Source organism: Lissotriton helveticus, chromosome 7 (genome assembly GCF_964261635.1).
Source record: "Lissotriton helveticus chromosome 7, aLisHel1.1, whole genome shotgun sequence".
Classification (NCBI taxonomy): domain Eukaryota; kingdom Metazoa; phylum Chordata; class Amphibia; order Caudata; family Salamandridae; genus Lissotriton; species Lissotriton helveticus.
Genome location: NC_136068.1, coordinates 511787427 through 511809974, shown reverse-complemented (window position 1 = coordinate 511809974; position 22548 = coordinate 511787427). Strand labels below are relative to the sequence as shown.

The following is a 22548-nucleotide window of genomic DNA, read 5'->3' as shown; positions in this document are numbered from 1 at the left end:
CAGGAAACCTATTGTCCAGGCCTCCCCTGCCGGAGTTTCATCCAACAGCAGGAGGCCAGACTTGTGTCTGTGGCATTCATTTTGCGATGCCAGGGTTCTTTTAAACTATTACGGGGCAGACCAGTGTGTACATGACTACTCCCTCTAGAAGGGTGGAATTCTACCCCCGCCACCAGGACTGCCGGGGGGGTGGTAGGTTTCCCAAGTGTTTGACACCAAGCACGACATGTTTTCAGGCAGCCATTCCAAAGTTAGCATTTACTGCAAGGTTATAATGCACTTAAGAGTATATGGCCTGGCTGCATCACAGAACAGCTTCAGAGAATAGATTCTGAAAGCTGCAGAGGGGTACTGCTCATGCATGGGCATCTTCTCACACAAAACCAAGCACCCTGCCTTAAGGATTGTTAAGGCCTGCCATAGGAGTGACTGATAGGTTTATATATGTCAGTTTTTAAAGGTAGATATAGGTAACCTATATCTTAGTAAGGGGTGCATGCACCACCTTACCCAGGCTGCAGTAGCAGTCCTGTGGTACAATTTTTGAAGGCTTCTCATGGGTGGCATAATACATGCTGCAGCCCCCGGTAGGCCTCTGGGGTACCTATGCCCTTAGTACCTAAGGTACGATATACCAGGGACTCACAAGGTTACCCCAGTAACCAATCTGGTGTGTACCTTAAGTACTTGCAATCAATTTAGTGAGGAAGCAGCTAGGCTGGGGTCCTGGATAGCAGAGCCCCAGCCAGACTAAAGTCGAGAAACAGTGAAACACCAGCAAAAAGTGGGGGTATTCATGGTAAGCAGATCCTACTCTCCTACACTGAAAACGGATGCAGAGTCGATCGACGCCACCTACCGACGCGCAAGTGTACTGCTAAGACAAACATTTTCCGTATCCAGTCTGACGCATGGAGGTAATTCTAAGGTAAGGAATCTATAACTAACAGTCTCTTTCAGATAGTATTAACAACAATTAAACAAACACTATATAACATATAGAATAAATATATTTGTAAAAAAAAATGATTAAACAATTATATTTTTGAAAAAGTTATAACAACAATAGTCTTGAAAACTATAATACTTACCTTAAAAATATATATTTTTGTCAACAATATTTCTGCATCTCTATATTTCTCTGGCAACAATATTAAAAACTCGATATTTGTGTCACTCTATAGTTATGACTCAATATTTTTTCCAAATACTGTTGGTACGAGTCCCCTTGAAGTTGGGCCCACTAAGACTTTAGATCCCACTGCAGTGCCCTCATATGCCAGTTTGAATATGCAATGTTACATCGCATGAGGTACAACGCATGGGAATACAACGCGGCTGTTACAACGACCATGTTGTTACAACGCATACCATTACATCGCAAGTCGTTCCTACGACTTGCTATAGAGGGCGACCTGGAACTAGGAATAGTATAATTTACTATTCCAACTCCAGCGTGCGCAACAGTAGGGAAGGTGTTGGAATAGTAAATTATACTATTCCTTAGTGTTAGAATTGGGGGTCTCTGGTTGGCACAGGTGAGTACTTGTGACAAGCCAGGGACCCTCTCCTCTAGTCAGGGCAAGGGACTTACTCTTTAAAATAACCCCTGCTCATCCTCTAGGTTGCGTGGCGCGAGCAGACAAGGCTAATCTCAGAGCGTTATGGGTTAAGAATTTGTAACTACACACAGTAACTCACTGACAATACCACACATGGACACCACACTAGGTTTGTATAAAAAATAAATCATCTTTATATAAGGCTTAGCACAAGACCCAAATTACGTTTTAAAAATGAGGCCACAATATTATCTCAAGCAGGAGCGTTTCTCTGTTACAAAAAATGCGCAATTCAATATTCTGTGTGAGTCGGGTCTCTTCCTTCGACCCTGCGGGGATGGAAGGCAACCACAGAGTCAAGGGCGCGAAGCAGACACTCGGGCCCGGTGTGCGTTGGTCACGGTGGGCGAATCTACACAATACCTTCAAAAAGATGTCCGATGAGGACGAAGCGCTAGCAGGAGTGGAGGCAACCCAGGGACGGGTCGGCAGCTTTCCAAATGGAGTCCGGCTCGTTGCGGGCGACTCAGGACGAGGCATCGGTGCGGGACTTCGGGGAACGATGCGGAGGTCCAGGGTTCTGATGCGTCCACTGTGTGCGACGTTGATCCTTGTCGCGCCTCCTAGCGGGGATGCCGGTGTGAGGTGCGCAGCGCGGCACGAGGCGGCCAGTACGAGTCGTACGGGTCGAGCTCTTGATATGCGGCGATCCAGGGTTACCTCACGAGCGCGGTGCATGGCGACCGGTACGCTGCGGGCGTACGGGCTGTACTGCAGTCGTGTGGTGCGCTCTTAGTCCTGGGCCAGCGGCAGGAGTGCGATGAGTACATGTGGCTCAAAGGGAGGAGGAAGCGAGGTGAGCGGCTGTGATTCTGAAAATTCGGGACTCGTGCAATAAACTTTGTTGTAGTATGACGATTTTGGTATCAAAAGACCGAGAATGGCTAGTACACTATGTACAAGCATTTTCGTCATATTCCAGCAACGATTTCACCTCGAAATCGTCATTTTCGTCCTGAACCCTTGGCTTCCATTTTGTGTACGGCAGCCATTTTGTGAGTTGCCCTCACATAGGCTTATAATACAGCTAAATTCGATTCCAAAGGACACGTACACCTTAATTGACTTCTCTCTGACTTGGGCAAGCTGAAACCATTGCCCCAGGCCGAACCTGCCCAGCCAGTTCCTTTCCCAGTGGCCGAGCGAGATAGCATCAAGGCACAACATGCCATAAACCTTTTCATCGCACACACACCCTGCCTAATCTTGCTCACACCTGTCCCTGTTTCTTTCTCTACAACTTGCTTTACGAGGAGGAGGTGCCCGTTTTTATTGATACACCGATATCTGATGAAAATGTTGGGCCTTGCCTGGTAATTTATTGTGGGCTGAACAAATTGAAATGTGGGCTTGTCATCATGACTCTGCTTTTTCTTTGTAGTGAAAATATGTGAATGGTCTACTGTAAATCTAAGAATGTTTGCCTGAAGCATAATATTTTGTATAAAAAGAGAAGACTGGCTTTGTAAGATGGAGCAGTCTCCTGAGAATATACACGTGCTGTACTTCTAGGACGCCTGTTACTTGGTTGCAGCCAATAAATTCGATCTTTGACTTCACCTAGAAGACTCTGAGTTTCTGTGTCTGAATCAGGAAAGTACTCGAGGTCTTTGGGTGTTGTCCCTGGCACCACTGGGTTACCGGTTCAGTACCGGTTCTGAAAAACCCAGTACTTCAGGGTAGCCTGGGGAACGGTGCAAGCTACGGCTCGAGTCAGGAGCAGAGTTGCACAGTGCGGGCGGCCAGGCACGTACTTCAGAGCGGGCAGGAGTAGGGTAGCACTCAACGGTTGTTCGTCGATATATTTGTGCATAATTTGTTACCCGAGTTGTGTAAGAAGTTGAAGGATTCAGAAAGTTCTTGGGCAGTTTCCTCCTCAGCACAGATATTGGCTTCCGCACAGTACTACGAAAATAGGGACAAAGATGAGAAAGATAGAGCAGAGAAGAAAACTAAAGAGTTAAAAACGGAGGTTCTGTTACAGCAAGCGTACCCGCCAGGTGGTGGTCAAAATAGTGGTGGTCAGAGTAACTATCAGAATACCTATCAGAATACCTGGCGCCCAACGTGGGGCGATACCAACGGTACCGGTCCAAGCCAGAGGTTTGTGAGGAGCTTCGTGTGAAAATTCTGGAGGAAGGCTGCCACTTCATCGACCCCTGCATGTCGACGTGGTCCGAAAGTCTTTGCTGCGAGGTTCCCCGCTTCCCGACGGCTACGAAGGACTGCTGCCCTGGCTATCGCCCTGATTTGGACCCTTGATGTTTGGTAGAGCGAAACGATAGACGAGTCTTCGGGTGACGTCATCGATATCTCAGTTAAGTATAAGTGGAGCGTCTCCCAGTCCTTGGTTGGTTCTTAGTTTGGTATCCCTTTGGGATCTTTGATTTGGAACTTGCAAGTACCAAAGCCGAAGGACTCGTGTATTCACGAGAATATCGTAATCGATAATCCTTTAAAGTTTGAATCTAGACTAGAGAGCGAAGATGCCTGGTCTTAGCACACTTGGAAATTTGTTTTGTCTTGGTTGTAATAATAGGGATTCCCGATTGGAGGACTCGTGTCCGGTTCCTCCGATTGGAACTCCAACTTATGAACTGTATGTGAAACATGGAGTAGGCCCCATCACATATAATGAAGTGTGGATCAAATACACCAGAAAAGATGGTGTTTTAAAATGGCCCCATTATGGTAGCTTTGACACGGAAATCTTAGATAAGCTCGAAGTCAAACTTTTCAAGAAGAAAGCCCGGCCGGCGATGTTTGACTCTTTCCGCCTATGGCGTAAGGAGGCCAAACAGAAAGAAATTAAATTAGCGAAGAAAAATAAGAGAGAAAGGGGTATTTCGATAATGCAAGCTGCTATGCAGTATAAAGATAACGAAGAGGAACAGATGAGTGAGCAGTTGCACAGGCAACGTAAAATGGTGATCGATAAATGTTAACCGGTTTTGCCGCCTCTTCAGCAAGATGCAGCAAAAGACCTTGAACAAGACCCCCTAATGTCGCATTTGTTGAGTTCGCCACCCCCCTATGCGCAGAATGCTACGCCACCTCCACAACCTTTAGTTGCGCAACCCGTGGTTGCATTGCCTCCTGCTCCTCCACAGCACCCACCAGCTGTTCTTCAGTTGGCTCCTACTCTTCCGGTGCAGCCTCCTCAAGGGCCACCGCCTTTGACATCTGCTCTGCCTTTACTTCCTACAACTTTGACTTCTATATCGACTCCCACTCCTGGTATTCCTTCTGACACTGCCTCTGCATCTGCTTTGCCTCCCCCTGCTTTTCCGCTTGTCTTTTCACCGAATTCTCCCTCTGTTCGACAAAGAGTGACTAGCACGGTCACTAGTCTTCTATATCCCTTCTTTGGGCCAACAAGCACGACCCCCACCTCAAAGCGTGCACAGTTGCGTAGTCAACTGCCTGACTCTAGGGAGAAGGAAACGTTGAATTATTTGGCACATAGATGGATGACCGAACCGACTAAATATGACCTAAAATCTGTTATGGATGTCTTCCATCAGTGGCAAGAACCAAAACAGAGATACGTTTTTGAGAAAATGTGTACTTTCCTTTGTGAGGATAGAGAGGAAAATGATTTGGAGCCCAATCCGCCTAAGTTGTGTCATGTACGGTTCGAATTTGGAAAAGGCGCAATTGTGGGTTCAGATGTTAAGAAAGCAGTTGCGACATTGTTGTCATTGAGGACTGAAAGTGTTTCTCGGTCATTGTTTGAGTCTGATTCCTCTGTTAAAAAGAAGGTGGGACAGTATCCCATGAGGGAAGATCCCCCAGTTTGGAGAGATGGGGACGCGAATGCTAATCCAATCATTCCACCACACTTTCAGCATGTGTGGGTACATGTTCCATGGAAGCGAGCTGAAGTTTTGGCCCTTAAACAGACATTGCTTGATCCCCGTAAAAATCCTGCGGGATATTACAAGGAATTGTCCCAGACTGCAGGTTAATGCATCATGAATTTGGCGGATATAGACATGTTATTTGGGAATGTTGTTCCACAGCCTTTATGGGGAAAGATTCGTCATGCAGATCATGATCAGGAGTTAGGTGACTCATGGGCTAATATTACTGCTGCAGATGCCCGACAAGTTGGTGGTGCAAAACCCGAGCCTTTAGTAGCAGATCTCCCTGGTAGGATCATTAATTACATGAAAACTTTGATGCCTGCAATGCGTGTAAATTGGGATAAATTATCTGCGTGTAAGCAGAAGAAAGATGAAACGGTGTCAGATTTCTTCACCAGGTTTGAAGAAACGTTTGTCGACCACAGTGGTCAAGATATGAGTACAGAAGGTGGTCAACGGTTGTTCGTCGATATATTTGTGCATAATTTGTTACCCGAGTTGTGTAAGAAGTTGAAGGATTCAGAAAGTTCTTGGGCAGTTTCCTCCTCAGCACAGATATTGGCTTCTGCACAGTACTACGAAAATAGGGACAAAGATGAGAAAGATAGAGCAGAGAAGAAAACTAAAGAGTTAAAAACGGAGGTTCTGTTACAGCAAGCGTACCCGCCAGGTGGTGGTCAAAATAGTGGTGGTCAGAGTAACTATCAGAATACCTATCAGCAGCCTCAACAGTTTCAGAGGAACTCGCAAAGAGTCGAGTATACTCAACCACGTGTCCCTGTAGGTCCCAATCAGTGTTCATATTGTAAGGAAGAGGGTCATTTTAAGTATAGTTGCCCTGTTTTGTTACAGCGCGCAAATGGTGTTTCTGGTGCAAGAGGTCTAGGTGTTCAGCAAGCTCCCAGAGGTAGAGGACGTGGAAATTTCCCCCAGAACGCACGTTCCCTTCCGCCTCAAAATTCAATGAATAGTTTTGACCAGCAGAATAACGCGTCTGGTAGGACGGCTCAGTACTATGCTGATGATTACTATGCAGAAGATGAGCATATGGAAGGTAATGATTGCTAGGACAGCCATAGACAAAGAGAGGGAGTTGTTTCAGTTCCAGTATATCAGAGTGGACCTTACGTTGAGGTGATTACATCAGGTGTGTCAGAACCTTTTCTGTTGGATACTGGTGCTACAAAGAGTTCCATTATGCACTCCAAACTCCCTGGCGCACCTTTGTCTGGCGAAACGAATGTATCAGTAGGTTTTTCTGGCACCCCGGTTAGAAACCCAGTTTCTAGCCCTTTGTCTCTTTCTGTTGGTCCTTGTGAATTCGAAGCACCCCTTATTCTGACAATAGCTTGTGGTGAAAACTTGTTAGGATTAGATCTGTTGAAAAGATTGTATGCGACTTTGTATTGTTCTCCTTCAGGAGTACAACTCACACTAGGTAAGAAAGTGGTTTCTCCAATGTATTTGTCAAGGGATAAACTTCCGACAGAATTGTCGTTTCTTCCTGATATTCTTTGGGCTACTTGTCCTAATGATGTAGGTCTTTTGGAAATACCGCCATATGTTGCAACATTGAAAGCCAATGTTAAAATGCCACGCATTCCCCAATACAAAATTTCTAGTGAAGGTGAGAAAGCTTTGCTAGCGATCATTTATGATCTGATTGAAAAATATGTGATTGAAGAGACAAGAGGCAACGTTTGCAATAGTCCTGTTCTGCCTGTTTTGAAGCGAACTGACCCTTCCCAGTCTCCTGTTTACAGATTTGTGATTGATCTTAGAGAGGTGAATAAAATAGTTGTGCCACAATTTCCAGTTGTTCCTGACATTACTGCCCTATTGACTATGATTCCAGCTTCTGCCACCTGGTTTTCGGTGATTGACCTGAAGAATGCTTTCTTCAGCATCCCGATTGCTGAGGAGAGTAGGGATATTTTTGGCTTCAGTTTAGGAGGTCGAAGCTTCCGCTTTAAACGCGCTCCCCAGGGCTATTGTGAAAGTCCATCGATATATAGTCAAGCTTTAAAAACACAGCTTGATACTATTGTTTTACCTGATGGCGCTACCCTCATTCAGTATGTTGATGATTTGCTTGTTGCTGCAGATACTGAAGAAATCTGTAAAGAAGCCACGTTGTCTTTATTGCGTCATTTGTGTGAGTTGCATCACAAAGTGTCTCTCTCAAAATTGCAATATTGTCGACAAGAAGTGACCTACTTAGGTCATCTCTTATCGAAGGAGGGAAGGAAACTGACCCCAGAAAGAATTCAGGCAATAGCGAAATTGAGTGTGCCAAGAACACAGAGAGAAGTGCGTGCTTTCTTGGGCATTACATCATATTGCAGGCAATGGATACCAAATTTTTCCTTGCTGGCCAAACCTTTGGTGGCATTAACTTGTAAAGATACACCGAATCCCGTTCCATGGTCTGAAGAGTGTCAGAAAAGTTTTTCCGAATTGCGCACAGCATTATGTTCGGCTCCTGTGTTGGGTACCCCCGACTACAGCAAGCCCTTTACATTGTATGTCCATGAGAAAGAAGGTTGTGCATTATCAGTGTTGACTCAGTCTTTTGGAGACAAGCAGCGTCCATGCACGTATTTTTCGTCAACTTTGGACCCGGTAGCTAAAGCATTGCCAAGTTGTTTAAGAGCAACAGCGGCAGCAGCTGTTTCTATTCGACAGTCTGCTGGTTTAGTGATGAATAACACGTTAATTGTGATGGTTCCACATGCAGTGGACACATTGTTAAACAGAACCAAGACACAGCACTTAACTAGTGCTCGATTGTCAGGTTACGAGTTAACATTGTTAGCGAGTCATGTGCACATAAAAAGATGCACCACACTTAACCCAGCTACGTTGTTGCCAATTGTAACGGAATTAGATGATTCAGAACAGCATGATTGTTTTCTTAGAACAGAAGAAGAAACGAAAGGGAGAATAGACCTCCAGGATACTCCCCTTGCAAAGTGTGATGGTACCTTATGGGTGGATGGTTCATGCTTCAAGCTTCCGAATGGTGATATGACTGCAGCATATGCTGTCACGACTTTGCATACGATTGTTGAAGCTGCACGTATCCCACATAATTCAGCTCAAGCAGCAGAGTTGATTGCACTTACAAGAGCATGTGTGTTGTCAAAAGGAATGAAAGTGACTATCTATACCGACAGCCAATATGCATTTGGAGTGGCTCACAGTTTTGGACGATTGTGGAAAGAACGTGGGTTCCTGACTTCGCATGGAGCTAAGATTCAGCATGGTCAGTTGGTGAATGAGCTTCTCGAGTCACTTACTTTGCCGTTGCAAGTTGCGATTGTGAAATGCAGTGCACACAAGAAGGTGACTGATGATGTTGGTCGTGGAAATGCCTTTGCTGATGAAGTCGCAAAAGAAACAGCAAGGAATGTAATGTGCCGAATGTATGTTGCAGACCCTGCAAGATGGATCGGTGACGTTGGAATGTGTGAAGACACGATCGAGAGTGTGAAGTCTATTCAAGCTGAAGCTACAGAGAAAGAGTTGAGTGTGTGGAGAGAAAGTACGGGTAAAATGGATGCCAATGGTTGCTGGATTGAATTGTCAGAGCATCAGAGATGGATGTTACCCGATGCGTACATGCTTGCAGTGATTACAATGGCCCATGGAATGGCTCAAATCAGTGTGAAAGGGATTTGTAAGTTGTTGGCTCCAGTATGGCAAAATGCTGGAATTCCCAAGTGTGCAGAGAATGTGGTCAAGAATTGCATGGTGTGTCTGAAATACAATCCTGGTTGGGGAACCCCAACTCCAGCTGGTCATTTTGGACCTCCTACGTATCCGTTCGAGGTTTTGCAGCTAGATTTCATCCACATGGAGAGGTGCAACAATTTAAAATACGTACTTGTTGTTGTTTGTGCCTTTTCAAGATGGGTGGAAGCCAACCCCCTAAAGGACAACACTGCCCTATCCACAGCTAAAGCCCTTGTGAAAGAGTTCTTCCCTAGGTTCGGAATGCCGAGAATGGTCTGGAGTGACAATGGGAGTGAATTTGTGGGTCGAGTGATGAAGAGAGTATGTGAAGGGCTAGGCATCCAACAGAAATTCCACGCTGCAAATCACCCCCAATCAGCTGGACTAGTAGAATGCTACAATGGCACGTTAAAACTTAAATTGGCCAAAATTCAAGCGAGCTCTGGTCTTAAATGGCCTGACGCTCTCCCTTTAGCACTCCTATCAACCAGAATGACTGCGCATTCGCGAGTGCGACTTAGTCCTTATGAGATTGTGTTTGGCCGCCCGGCGAACATATGGGGAGTGCCAAGGCCTACAAAGTTCAGTGAAATCGAATACCCTGTTTTGCTTGACTATTTGTACGAATTGACAGCTAAATTGCGTGTTTTACACCAACAGGTGCATGATACACTGCCTCAGGTCTCTGAAGCTCCAGGACATCAGATCGATCCTGGATCCTGGGTTCTAGTGAAAAACTTTCAGCGAACAAAGAACGACCAGCCCAGGTGGACCGGCCCACACCTCGTCCTTCTTTCAACGAGATCAGCTGTTCGAGTGGAAGGAAAGAAGCACTGGATCCACGGTGTACATTGCAAGAGGGTGCCTTTGCCTCTGCCGTACGACCGGTGGGTCCAGGAGGGTGTCGCCGACTCAGAGACTGAAACCGTGCCTCGTTTTCTGCCTTTCAGTGATGCACGTATTTCTGAGAAAGAAAGTGACAAGCTCTTGCAAGCAGCTGTATCACCGTCAATTCGATTGGACACTACAGAACCTGAACTCCTTTTCCAAGACCAAACAGTACCTGGGAGAAAACGTTATAATTTGATGCCGAGACCTATGGCCAAATAAATAAAATTTTCCTTTTTGTTATTTTTGAAAGTGCAGCTCTCCCATCTGAGAAACTTTTTTATTTTTGTTTTTTGAACCACCATCCGGGTTCCGCTATAGGGTCGCGGTTGCCCAAAGTCTTTGGGGTGCAGCTGAAGACGTTAGGTCGACAGTTCTGGTTGGTCTAAGGGAGTTGCCCTGGACTGACAGAAGCATTCCTTAGCATAGAACACCCAACCATCGCGAGCAGCATATTATAGAGGATGGAGTTTTTGGAGATGGAGAGACCTGCCAAAGAAACAAACTTTAAAAGCAGAATATGTAGAATGATGACAAAGAAACGCTTTTTGATATTGTGCATTTTCATGTTATTCAGTGTGATGATATTTTTAATAGGGTATGTTTTATTCTCTTTTCGAGTAACATTTGCACCCACTACATCGCCTACACCTCCTCTTTCTACTGTTTCCTCTCATTCTTTTCAGCCCCTTCCTGAACACGAATCAGCTAGGAGATTAGAGTTTATTAATAACTTCTTTGTTCAGCTTTTGCACCAACACCAACTAGTAATGAACACGACTAACTGTTGGGTGTGTGGTCTTATGCCTCACACAAAGGATAAAGGTATCCCTTATCTGGTCCTGCCATTCAGCCATAATGGTTCTGTGTGGGCATACAGAACAATGTTCATCTATGCACATGAAGTCTACCCCCTAAGTTCTGTGGAAGACAATCCTAAGAATAGTGCTCTAGTTAAGGGTATAGAAGACATGATTAAGGAAGATATTTCCTACAAGACTATCCCTAGAGATGAGACACTAGTATACATAGGATGGAACATGACCGGATATGGAGCTACTCTGAGTGAGAAACAGCAAGCTAAGAGATCTTCCCCGATTTGGATTGTACCCCATCAGGGTCACCTGTGTCTGCAAGGTACTGGCAAGAATCCCAGAGCTCAGTTAGGGAAGAGTATCTGTACTGAAACGTATGTTTTTGCATCTCAGACTTCCCCTTCGTTTTTAGCAGCTAAGGGTACCTATTTCATCTGCCATGATAGAGCCTATACATGGTTGCCCCCTGACTTTTCGGGCACATGTTTTGTTTCGTTCCTGTTGCCTCCCACCTACACAGCTGCGGCAGACTACCACAAGACAAGGATAGTTAGAGGTGTCTTGAGTAAAGAAGACACTGCAGGACAAGAATTTGGGGACTTCGTAAAGGGTTTTCTGCCGTTCTGGGGACCCATGGTTAACAGCAGGAACATAAGGCAATTGACAAGGGTGGTTGAATCCACCATGGTTGAAACTGCCGGTGCCCTTAGTAACTTGACTGCTGAGCTCCAGTCGGACCGTCTTATGACCCTTCAGAACAGGGTCGCATTAGATGTCATACTTGCAGACCGAGGTGGGGTATGTAAATTGATCCAATCGAGTTGCTGTGTTTTCATTCCAGATAACACTCCAACAGTGTACCAGGCCATCTCCAAACTGCATAAGATTTCCGAATCTATTCATGTGGATAAAGGAGATTGGTCGTTAATGGGATGGTTCTGGGAACTGATATCCGCCTGGGGATGGAAAATTCTGATGGTCATTGGGATGGTCTTAGCCATTCTTTTCCTGTTCTGTCTATGCGTGCAGTGTGCTCCTGCAATATGTGGCCTCTGTGCTACATCATGTGTAAGGAAACCTGTATCAAGAGACGAGCTAAGTACTAGGATGATGTTACAGCAACATCTCAATGACTTTAGGAATATAGACCTGGACTCAGATTAGCATGAGGATAGGTTAAATTGCCTATGTAAGGGCAAAAGGAGGGGGTGTGGTTCTGAAAATTCTGGACTCGTGCAATAAACTTTGTCGTAGTATGACGATTTTGGTATCAAAAGTCCGAGAATGGCTAGTACACTATGTACAAGCATTTTCGTCATATTCCAGCAACGATTTCACCTCGAAATCGTCATTTTCGTCCTGAACCCTTGGCTTCCATTTTGTGTACGGCAGCCATTTTGTGAGTTGCCCTCACATAGGCTTATAATACAGCTAAATTTGATTCCAAAGGACACGTACACCTTAATTGACTTCTCTCTGACCTGGGCAAACTGAAACCATTGCCCCAGGCCGAACCTGCCCGGCCAGTTCCTTTCCCAGTGGCCGAGCGAGATAGCATCAAGGCACAACATGCCATAAAGCTTTTCATCGCACACACACCCTGCCTAATCTTGCTCACACCTGTCCCTGTTTCTTACTCTACAACTTGCTTTGCGAGGAGGAGGTGCCCGTTTTTATTGGGGGTACACCGATATCTGATGAAAATGTTGGGCCTTGCCTGGTAATTTATTGTGGGCTAAACAAATTGAAATGTGGGCTTGTCATCATGACTCTGCTTTTTCTTTGTAGTGAAAATATGTGAATGGTCTACTGTAAATCTAAGAATGTTTGCCTGAAGCATAATATTTTGTATAAAAAGAGAAGACTGGCTTTGTAAGATGGAGCAGTCTCCTGAGAATATACACGTGCTGTACTTCTAGGACGCCTGTTACTTGGTTGCAGCCAATAAATTTGATCTTTGACTTCACCTAGAAGACTCTGAGTTTCTGTGTCTGAATCAGGAAAGTACTCGAAGTCTTTGGGTGTTGTCCCTGGCACCGCTGGGTTACCGGTTCAGTACCGGTTCTGAAAAACCCAGTACTTCAGGGTAGCCTGGGGAACGGTGCAAGCTACGGCTCGAGTCAGGAGCAGAGTTGCACAGTGCGGGCGGCCAGGCACGTACTACAGAGCGGGCAGGAGTAGGGTAGCACTCAACGGTTGTTCGTCGATATATTTGTGCATAATTTGTTACCCGAGTTGTGTAAGAAGTTGAAGGATTCAGAAAGTTCTTGGGCAGTTTCCTCCTCAGCACAGATATTGGCTTCCGCACAGTACTACGAAAATAGGGACAAAGATGAGAAAGATAGAGCAGAGAAGAAAACTAAAGAGTTAAAAACGGAGGTTCTGTTACAGCAAGCGTACCCGCCAGGTGGTGGTCAAAATAGTGGTGGTCAGAGTAACTATCAGAATACCTATCAGCAGCCTCAACAGTTTCAGAGGAACTCGCAAAGAGTCGAGTATACTAAACCACGTGTCCCTGTAGGTCCCAATCATTGTTCATATTGTAAGGAAGAGAGTCATTTTAAGTATAGTTGCCCTGTTTTGTTACAGCGCGCAAATGGTGTTTCTGGTGCAAGAGGTCTAGGTGTTCAGCAAGCTCCCAGAGGTAGAAGACGTGGAAATTTCCCCCAGAACGCACGTTCCCTTCCGCCTCATAATTCAATGAATAGTTTTGACCAGCAGAATAACGCGTCTGGCAGGACGGCTCAGTACTATGCTGATGATTACTATGCAGAAGATGAGCATATGGAAGGTAATGATTGCTAGGACAGCCATAGACAAAGAGAGGGAGTTGTTTCAGTTCCAGTAGATCAGAGTGGACCTTACGTTGAGGTGATTACATCAGGTGTGTCAGAACCTTTTCTGTTGGATACTGGTGCTACAAAGAGTTCCATTATGCACTCCAAACTCCCTGGCGCACCTTTGTCTGGCGAAACGAATGTATCAGTAGGTTTTTCTGGCGCCCCGGTTAGAAACCCAGTTTCTAGCCCTTTGTCTCTTTCTGTTGGTCCTTGTGAATTCGAAGCACCCCTTATTCTGACAATAGCTTGTGGTGAAAACTTGTTAGGATTAGATCTGTTGAAAAGATTGTATGCGACTTTGTATTGTTCTCCTTCAGGAGTACAACTCACACTAGGTAAGAAAGTGGTTTCTCCAATGTATTTGTCAAGGGAGAAACTTCCGACAGAATTGTCGTTTCTGCCTGATATTCTTTGGGCTACTGGTCCTAATGATGTAGGTCTTTTGGAAATACCGCCATATGTTGTAACATTGAAAGCCAATGTTAAAATGCCACGCATTCCCCAATACAAAATTTCTAGTGAAGGTGAGAAAGCTTTGCTAGCGATCATTTATGATCTGATTGAAAAAGATGTGATTGAAGAGACAAGAGGCAACGTTTGCAATAGTCCTGTTCTGCCTGTTTTGAAGCGAACTGACCCTTCCCAGTCTCCTGTTTACAGATTTGTTATTGATCTTAGAGAGGTGAATAAAATAGTTGTGCCACAATTTCCAGTTGTTCCTGAAATTACTGCCCTATTGACTATGATTCCAGCTTCTGCCACCTGGTTTTCGGTGATTGACCTGAAGAATGCTTTCTTCAGCATCCCGATTGCTGAGGAGAGTAGGGATATTTTTGGCTTCAGTTTAGGAGGTCGAAGCTTCCGCTTTAAACGCGCTCCCCAGGGCTATTGTGAAAGTCCATCGATATATAGTCAAGCTTTAAAAACACAGCTTGATACGATTGTTTTACCTGATGGCGCTACCCTCATTCAGTATGTTGATGATTTGCTTGTTGCTGCAGATACTGAAGAAATCTGTAAAGAAGCCACGTTGTCTTTATTGCGTCATTTGTGTGAGTTGCATCACAAAGTGTCTCTCTCAAAATTGCAATATTGTCGACAAGAAGTGACCTACTTAGGTCATCTCTTATCGAAGGAGGGAAGGAAACTGACCCCAGAAAGAATTCAGGCAATAGCGAAATTGAGTGTGCCAAGAACACAGAGAGAAGTGCGTGCTTTCTTGGGCATTACATCATATTGCAGGCAATGGATACCAAATTTTTCCTTGCTGGCCAAACCTTTGGTGGCATTAACTTGTAAAGATACACCGAATCCCGTTCCATGGTCTGAAGAGTGTCAGAAAAGATTTTCCGAATTGCGCACAGCATTATGTTCGGCTCCTGTGTTGGGTACCCCCGACTACAGCAAGCCCTTTACATTGTATGTCCATGAGAAAGAAGGTTGTGCATTATCAGTGTTGACTCAGTCTTTTGGAGACAAGCAGCGTCCATGCACGTATTTTTCGTCAACTTTGGACCCGGTAGCTAAAGCATTGCCAAGTTGTTTAAGAGCAACAGCGGCAGCAGCTGTTTCTATTCGACAGTCTGCTGGTTTAGTGATGAATAACACGTTAATTGTGATGGTTCCACATGCAGTGGACACATTGTTAAACAGAACCAAGACACAGCACTTAACTAGGGCTCGATTGTCAGGTTACGAGTTAACATTGTTAGCGAGTCATGTGCACATAAAAAGATGCACCACACTTAACCCAGCTACGTTGTTGCCAATTGTAACGGAATTAGATGATTCAGAACAGCATGATTGTTTTCTTAGAACAGAAGAAGAAACGAAAGGGAGAATAGACCTCCAGGATACTCCCTTTGCAAAGTGTGATGGTACCTTATGGGTGGATGGTTCATGCTTCAAGCTTCCGAATGGTGATATGACTGCAGCATATGCTGTCACGACTTTGCATACGATTGTTGAAGCTGCACGTATCCCACATAATTCAGCTCAAGCAGCAGAGTTGATTGCACTTACAAGAGCATGTGTGTTGTCAAAAGGAATGAAAGTGACTATCTATACCGACAGCCAATATGTATTTGGAGTGGCTCACAGTTTTGGACGATTGTGGAAAGAACGTGGGTTCCTGACTTCGCATGGAGCTAAGATTCAGCATGGTCAGTTGGTGAATGAGCTTCTCGAGTCACTTACTTTGCCGTTGCATGTTGCGATTGTGAAATGCAGTGCACACAAGAAGGTGACTGATGATGTTGGTCGTGGAAATGCATTTGCTGATGAAGTCGCAAAAGAAACAGCAAGGAATGTAATGTGCCGAATGTATGTTGCAGACCCTGCAAGATGGATCGGTGACGTTGGAATGTGTGAAGACACGATCGAGAGTGTGAAGTCTATTCAAGCTGAAGCTACAGAGAAAGAGTTGAGTGTGTGGAGAGAAAGTACGGGTAAAATGGATGCCAATGGTTGCTGGATTGAATTGTCAGAGCATCAGAGATGGATGTTACCCGATGCGTACGTGCTTGCAGTGATTACAATGGCCCATGGAATGGCTCAAATCAGTGTGAAAGGGATTTGTAAGTTGTTGGCTCCAGTATGGCAAAATGCTGGAATTCCCAAGTGTGCAGAGAATGTGGTCAAGAATTGCATGGTGTGTCTGAAATACAATCCTGGTAGGGGAACCCCAACTCCAGCTGGTCATTTTGCACCTCCTACGTATCCGTTCGAGGTTTTGCAGCTAGATTTCATCCACATGGAGAGGTGCAACAATTTAAAATACGTACTTGTTGTTGTTTGTGCCTTTTCAAGATGGGTGGAAGCCAACCCCCTAAAGGACAACACTGCCCTATCCACAGCTAAAGCCCTTGTGAAAGAGTTCTTCCCTAGGTTCGGAATGCCGAGAATGGTCTGGAGTGACAATGGGAGTGAATTTGTGGGTCGAGTGATGAAGAGAGTATGTGAAGGGCTAGGCATCCAACAGAAATTCCACGCTGCAAATCACCCCCAATCAGCTGGACTAGTAGAATGCTACAATGGCACGTTAAAACTTAAATTGGCCAAAATTCAAGCAAGCTCTGGTCTTAAATGGCCTGACGCTCTCCCTTTAGCACTCCTATCAACCAGAATGACTGCACATTCGCGAGTGCGACTTAGTCCTTATGAGATTGTTTTTGGCCGCCCGGCGAACATATGGGGAGTGCCAAGGCCTACAAAGTTCAGTGAAATCGAATACCCTGTTTTGCTTGACTATTTGTACGAATTGACAGCTAAATTTCATGTTTTACACCAACAGGTGCATGATACACTGCCTCAGGTCTCTGAAGCTCCAGGACATCAGATCGATCCTGGATCCTGGGTTCTAGTGAAAAACTTTCAGCGAACAAAGAACGACCAGCCCAGGTGGACCGGCCCACACCTCGTCCTTCTTTCAACGAGATCAGCTGTTCGAGTGGAAGGAAAGAAGCACTGGATCCACGGTGTACATTGCAAGAGGGTGCCTTTGCCTCTGCCGTACGACCGGTGGGTCCAGGAGGGTGTTGCCGACTCAGAGACTGAAACCGTGCCTCGTTTTCTGCCTTTCAGTGATGCACGTATTTCTGAGAAAGAAAGTGACAAGCTCTTGCAAGCAGCTGTATCACCGTCAATACGATTGGACACTACAGAACCTGAACTCCTTTTCCAAGACCAAACAGTACCTGGGAGAAAACGTTATAATTTGATGCCGAGACCTATGGCAAATAAATAAAATTTTCCTTTTTTGTTATTTTTGAAAGTGCAGCTCTCCCATCTGAGAAACTTTTTTATTTTTGTTTTTTGAACCGCCATCCGGGTTCCGCTATAGGGTCGCGGTTGCCCAAAGTCTTTGGGGTGTAGCTGAAGACGTTAGGTCGACAGTTCTGGTTGGTCTAAGGGAGTTGCCCTGGACTGACAGAAGCATTCCTTAGCATAGAACACCCAACCATCGCGAGCAGCATATTATAGAGGATGGAGTTTTTCGAGATGGAGAGACCTGCCAAAGAAACGAACTTTAAAAGCAGAATATGTAGAATGATGACAAAGAAAAGCTTTTTGATATTGTGCATTATTATGTTATTCAGTGTGATGATATTTTTAATAGGGTATGTTTTATTCTCTTTTCGAGTAACATTTGCACCCACTACATCGCCTACACCTCCTCTTTCTACTGTTTCCTCTCATTCTTTTCAGCCCCTTCCTGAACACGAATCAGCTAGGAGATTAGAGTTTATTAATAACTTCTTTGTTCAGCTTTTGCACCAACACCAACTAGTAATGAACACGACTAACTGTTGGGTGTGTGGTCTTATGCCTCACACAAAGGATAAAGGTATCCCTTATCTGGTCCTGCCATTCAGCCATAATGGTTCTGTGTGGGCATACAGAACAATGTTCATCTATGCACATGAAGTCTACCCCCTACGTTCTGTGGAAGACAATCCTAAGAATAGTGCTCTAGTTAAGGGTATAGTAGACATGATTAAGGAAGATATTTCCTACAAGACTATCCCTAGAGATGAGACACTAGTATACATAGGATGGAACGTGACCGGATAGGGAGCTACTCTGAGTGAGAAACAGCAAGCTAAGAGATCTTCCCCGATTTGGATTGTACCCCATCAGGGTCACCTGTGTCTGCAAGGTACTGGCAAAAATCCCAGAGCTCAGTTAGGGAAGAGTATCTGTACTGAAACGTATGTTTTTGCATCTCAGACTTCCCCTTCGTTTTTAGCAGCTAAGGGTACCTATTTCATCTGCCATGATAGAGCCTATACATGGTTGCCCCCTGACTTTTCGGGCACATGTTTTGTTTCGTTCCTGTTGCCTCCCACCTACACAGCTGCGGCAGACTACCACAAGACAAGGATAGTTAGAGGTGTCTTGAGTAAAGAAGACACTGCAGGACAAGAATTTGGGGACTTCGTAAAGGGTTTTCTGCCGTTCTGGGGACCCATGGTTAACAGCAGGAACATAAGGCAATTGACAAGGGTGGTTGAATCCACCATGGTTGAAACTGCCGGTGCCCTTAGTAACTTGACTGCTGAGCTCCAGTCGGACCGTCTTATGACCCTTCAGAACAGGGTCGCATTAGATGTCATACTTGCAGACCGAGGTGGGGTATGTAAATTGATCCAATCGAGTTGCTGTGTTTTCATTCCAGATAACACTCCAACAGTGTACCAGGCCATCTCCAAACTGCATAAGATTTCCGAATCTATTCATGTGGATAAAGGAGATTGGTCGTTAATGGGATGGTTCTGGGAACTGATATCCGCCAGGGGATGGAAAATTCTGATGGTCATTGGGATGGTCTTAGCCATTCTTTTCCTGTTCTGTCTATGCGTGCAGTGTGCTCCTGCAATATGTGGCCTCTGTGCTACATCATGTGTAAGGAAACCTGTATCAAGAGACGAGCTAAGTACTAGGATGATGTTACAGCAACATCTCAATGACTTTAGGAATATAGACCTGGACTCAGATTAGCATGAGGATAGGTTAAATTGCCTATGTAAGGGCAAAAGGAGGGGGTGTGGTTCTGAAAATTCTGGACTCGTGCAATAAACTTTGTCGTAGTATGACGATTTTGGTATCAAAAGACCGAGAATGGCTAGTACACTATGTACAAGCATTTTCGTCATATTCCAGCAACGATTTCACCTCGAAATCGTCATTTTCGTCCTGAACCCTTGGCTTCCATTTTGTGTACGGCAGCCATTTTGTGAGTTGCCCTCACATAGGCTTATAATACAGCTAAATTTGATTCCAAAGGACACGTACACCTTAATTGACTTCTCTCTGACCTGGGCAAGCTGAAACCATTGCCCCAGGCCGAACCTGCCCGGCCAGTTCCTTTCCCAGTGGCCGAGCGAGATAGCATCAAGGCACAACATGCCATAAAGCTTTTCATCGCACACACACCCTGCTTAATCTTGCTCACACCTGTCCCTGTTCCTTTCTCTACAACTTGCTTTGCGAGGAGGAGGTGCCCGTTTTTATTGGGGGTACACCGATATCTGATGAAAATGTTGGGCCTTGCCTGGTAATTTATTGTGGGCTAAACAAATTGAAATGTGGGCTTGTCATCATGGCTCTGCTTTTTCTTTGTAGTGAAAATATGTGAATGGTCTACTGTAAATCTAAGAATGTTTGCCTGAAGCATAATATTTTGTATAAAAAGAGAAGACTGGCTTTGTAAGATGGAGCAGTCTCCTGAGAATATACACGTGCTGTACTTCTAGGACGCCTGTTACTTGGTTGCAGCCAATAAATTTGATCTTTGACTTCACCTAGAAGACTCTGAGTTTCTGTGTCTGAATCAGGAAAGTACTCGAGGTCTTTGGGTGTTGTCCCTGGCACCGCTGGGTTACCGGTTCAGTACCGGTTCTGAAAAACCCAGTACCTCAGGGTAGCCTGGGGAACGCTGCAAGCTATGGCTCGAGTCAGGAGCAGAGTTGCACAGTGCGGGCGGCCAGGCACGTACTACAGAGCGGGCAGGAGTAGGGTAGCACTCAAATCGCTGTTCCTGTGGCAGGCAGGTCTTTGGGAAAATCCACTGGGTTTAGGCAGGCAGGAGGAGTCCAATAGTCCTGGGACTTTGTTCAGGGGGCAACCTCTCCAACAAGCCCTTGGAGATCGTTTAAAGTCACAAGCTGAGCAAAGTCTCTTCAGTCTTTTCCTCTCCTTTCACAGCAAGACAACCACTGCAGGCCAATCCCCCAGGTCAGGGACAGTACTCCTTCTTGCAGCTTTCCCAGTTCCTTCTTGTCGGGCAGAGGTTCTTCTTGGTTCAAGCAGGATCTGATTTCTTAGGAGCAGGGATTTATACGGCATTTCTTTTGTTTTTTCAGGCCAGGGAGCCTTTGCCTTGTTCAGTCCAGTTCCTGAGCACTTTGTTGACATGATGCAGGCTTCTGCTTTCAGGGTGTAGGGCAGAGACATCAGACGCTCCACAGGAGGTGGAGCCAGCATTGTGGTGGCAGAGCACAGCCCTATTCAGAGTCAAGGGGCACTCCTCCCACCCATCCTGGTGTAATCTTTCTATTCACCACCTGGCTGCCCAGCCTGTCTCCTGGAATTCCCAAGCCCTGTCACACACAGAAACCAGACAGCAGATACACATCCTAGCAGAGGCGGGCTGAAAAGGTTAGGCAAGCAAATACCAACTTTCTAAAAGTGGTATTTGCAAACACAAAACATTAAAATAAACTTTACTAAAAGATGTATTTTATTATTCTGAGTTCAGACATACTAAACTTGAATGTCTACCATGTTCCCTGAGTCTGTTTGGAATGTAGAATGTAACAATTCCAACAGACCATCCTGGCCTATGAGAACAGGTAGCCTTACAATAGTGAAAAACGAAAATTGCTGTAATTCACTATTAGGACATGCCACACACATCATGGCTTGTCCTACCTTATGCTTACAATGCACCCTGACCTTTGGCCTACCATAGGGGTGACTAATATGAAGTTAAGGGAAGGTTTAGGGACTGGCAAGTAGGTACACTTGCCCAGTCACCATGACAGTTTAGACTGCACGCAGGCTCTGCAATGGCAGACCTTAGACACATTTTACCAGGCCGCTCCTGTGGGTGGCACAACTAGTGCTGCAAGCCCACTAGCAGCATTTTGATTTACAAGCCCTGGGCACTCCTGGTGCACTGTACTGGGGTCTAACAGTAAACCAAATAAGCCAATAATGGAAACCAATCAATATAGCATTTAGTAGGGAGAGCATATGCACTTTAGCACTGATCAGCAGTGGTAGTGCCCAGAGTCATTAAACCAACAAAAACAGGTCAGAAAGAATATAGGAGGAAGGCAAAAAGTTCATGGATGACCCTGCAGAAAGGGCCAAGTCCAACACAACCCCATTCCAGTCAAAACGCAGGGTAGACCAATCACTACCGTGATGGGCTTCCCTGCTTAGGGCGATAGAACATGGACCTGGCCCGCAACAGCAGGGGCATATTCCAGTTCTACGCCAATCTGAACCCATTTCAAATCCTCTGTCCACACTCTCAGGGTCCATCAAGATAATCCGTGGGGAACCCTTCTCTGTGGAACAGAATTCCTTTTATGGGAATTACTGACATTATAAGTGTTAGCATGATGTAGCTGCATACACGCATATTCATAATTTATGTATTGCTTGATGTTATTAGCAGAAAGTGGCCTTTGTTTCTTCTCATAGGTTAAGTTGTACAGTAGATAGAGAAACCACAGTAACGCCATTTTGAATTTGTCGACTCGGGCCTGGGTAGCGATCATGTGTAGTTTTCCCTGTTACCAGGCAACTCTCAATTAGTTGAGTTACAAGACAGTTTAAGGCATGATGTTTTCTCTGCTCCTAGGCCAAAGGTCGCAAATGGCTTTAGAGGTGATAAGCACATTCTTGCCGGCGCCGGGCTGTTACTCCCATGTACCGAGACGAAAGGGAGTTACCCTTTCTGACCTTCCCCATAATAGCAGAAACAGACTTCAGAGCAGGCTTTGTGTGCCATTTATGGTTCTTCCTGGAGATCTCATACCTATTGGTAGGTTGCCAAATATGGTTATTTCATGTAATGTAACTATGGTATAAAACATTTGTCTCATGTGTAAATCGTCAATCTTCTCGGCGCACTGATCGGGTGTGGACGAGGGGGCTCCTCTGCACAGAGTCTTTTTGTTAATAAACGATTGCCTTTTCTTCACTTTTCTTCGATATTTTTCCAGTACTACAGTTGGCAACTCTGCCGGGACTCCGCGTTTGGGGTCGTCCT

At 45.3% G+C, this 22548-nt stretch overlaps 1 protein-coding gene and 1 pseudogene across 1 annotated transcript in view; one reads left to right on the top strand and one right to left on the bottom strand.

Annotated features, from left to right (window-relative positions):
- LOC144768685 (uncharacterized) overlaps positions 1-22548 on the bottom strand; it is a 9047330-nt gene that overhangs the window by 472360 nt on the left and 8552422 nt on the right. The window lies entirely within an intron of this gene.
- LOC144766849 (uncharacterized) lies at positions 4109-6556 on the top strand (annotated as a pseudogene).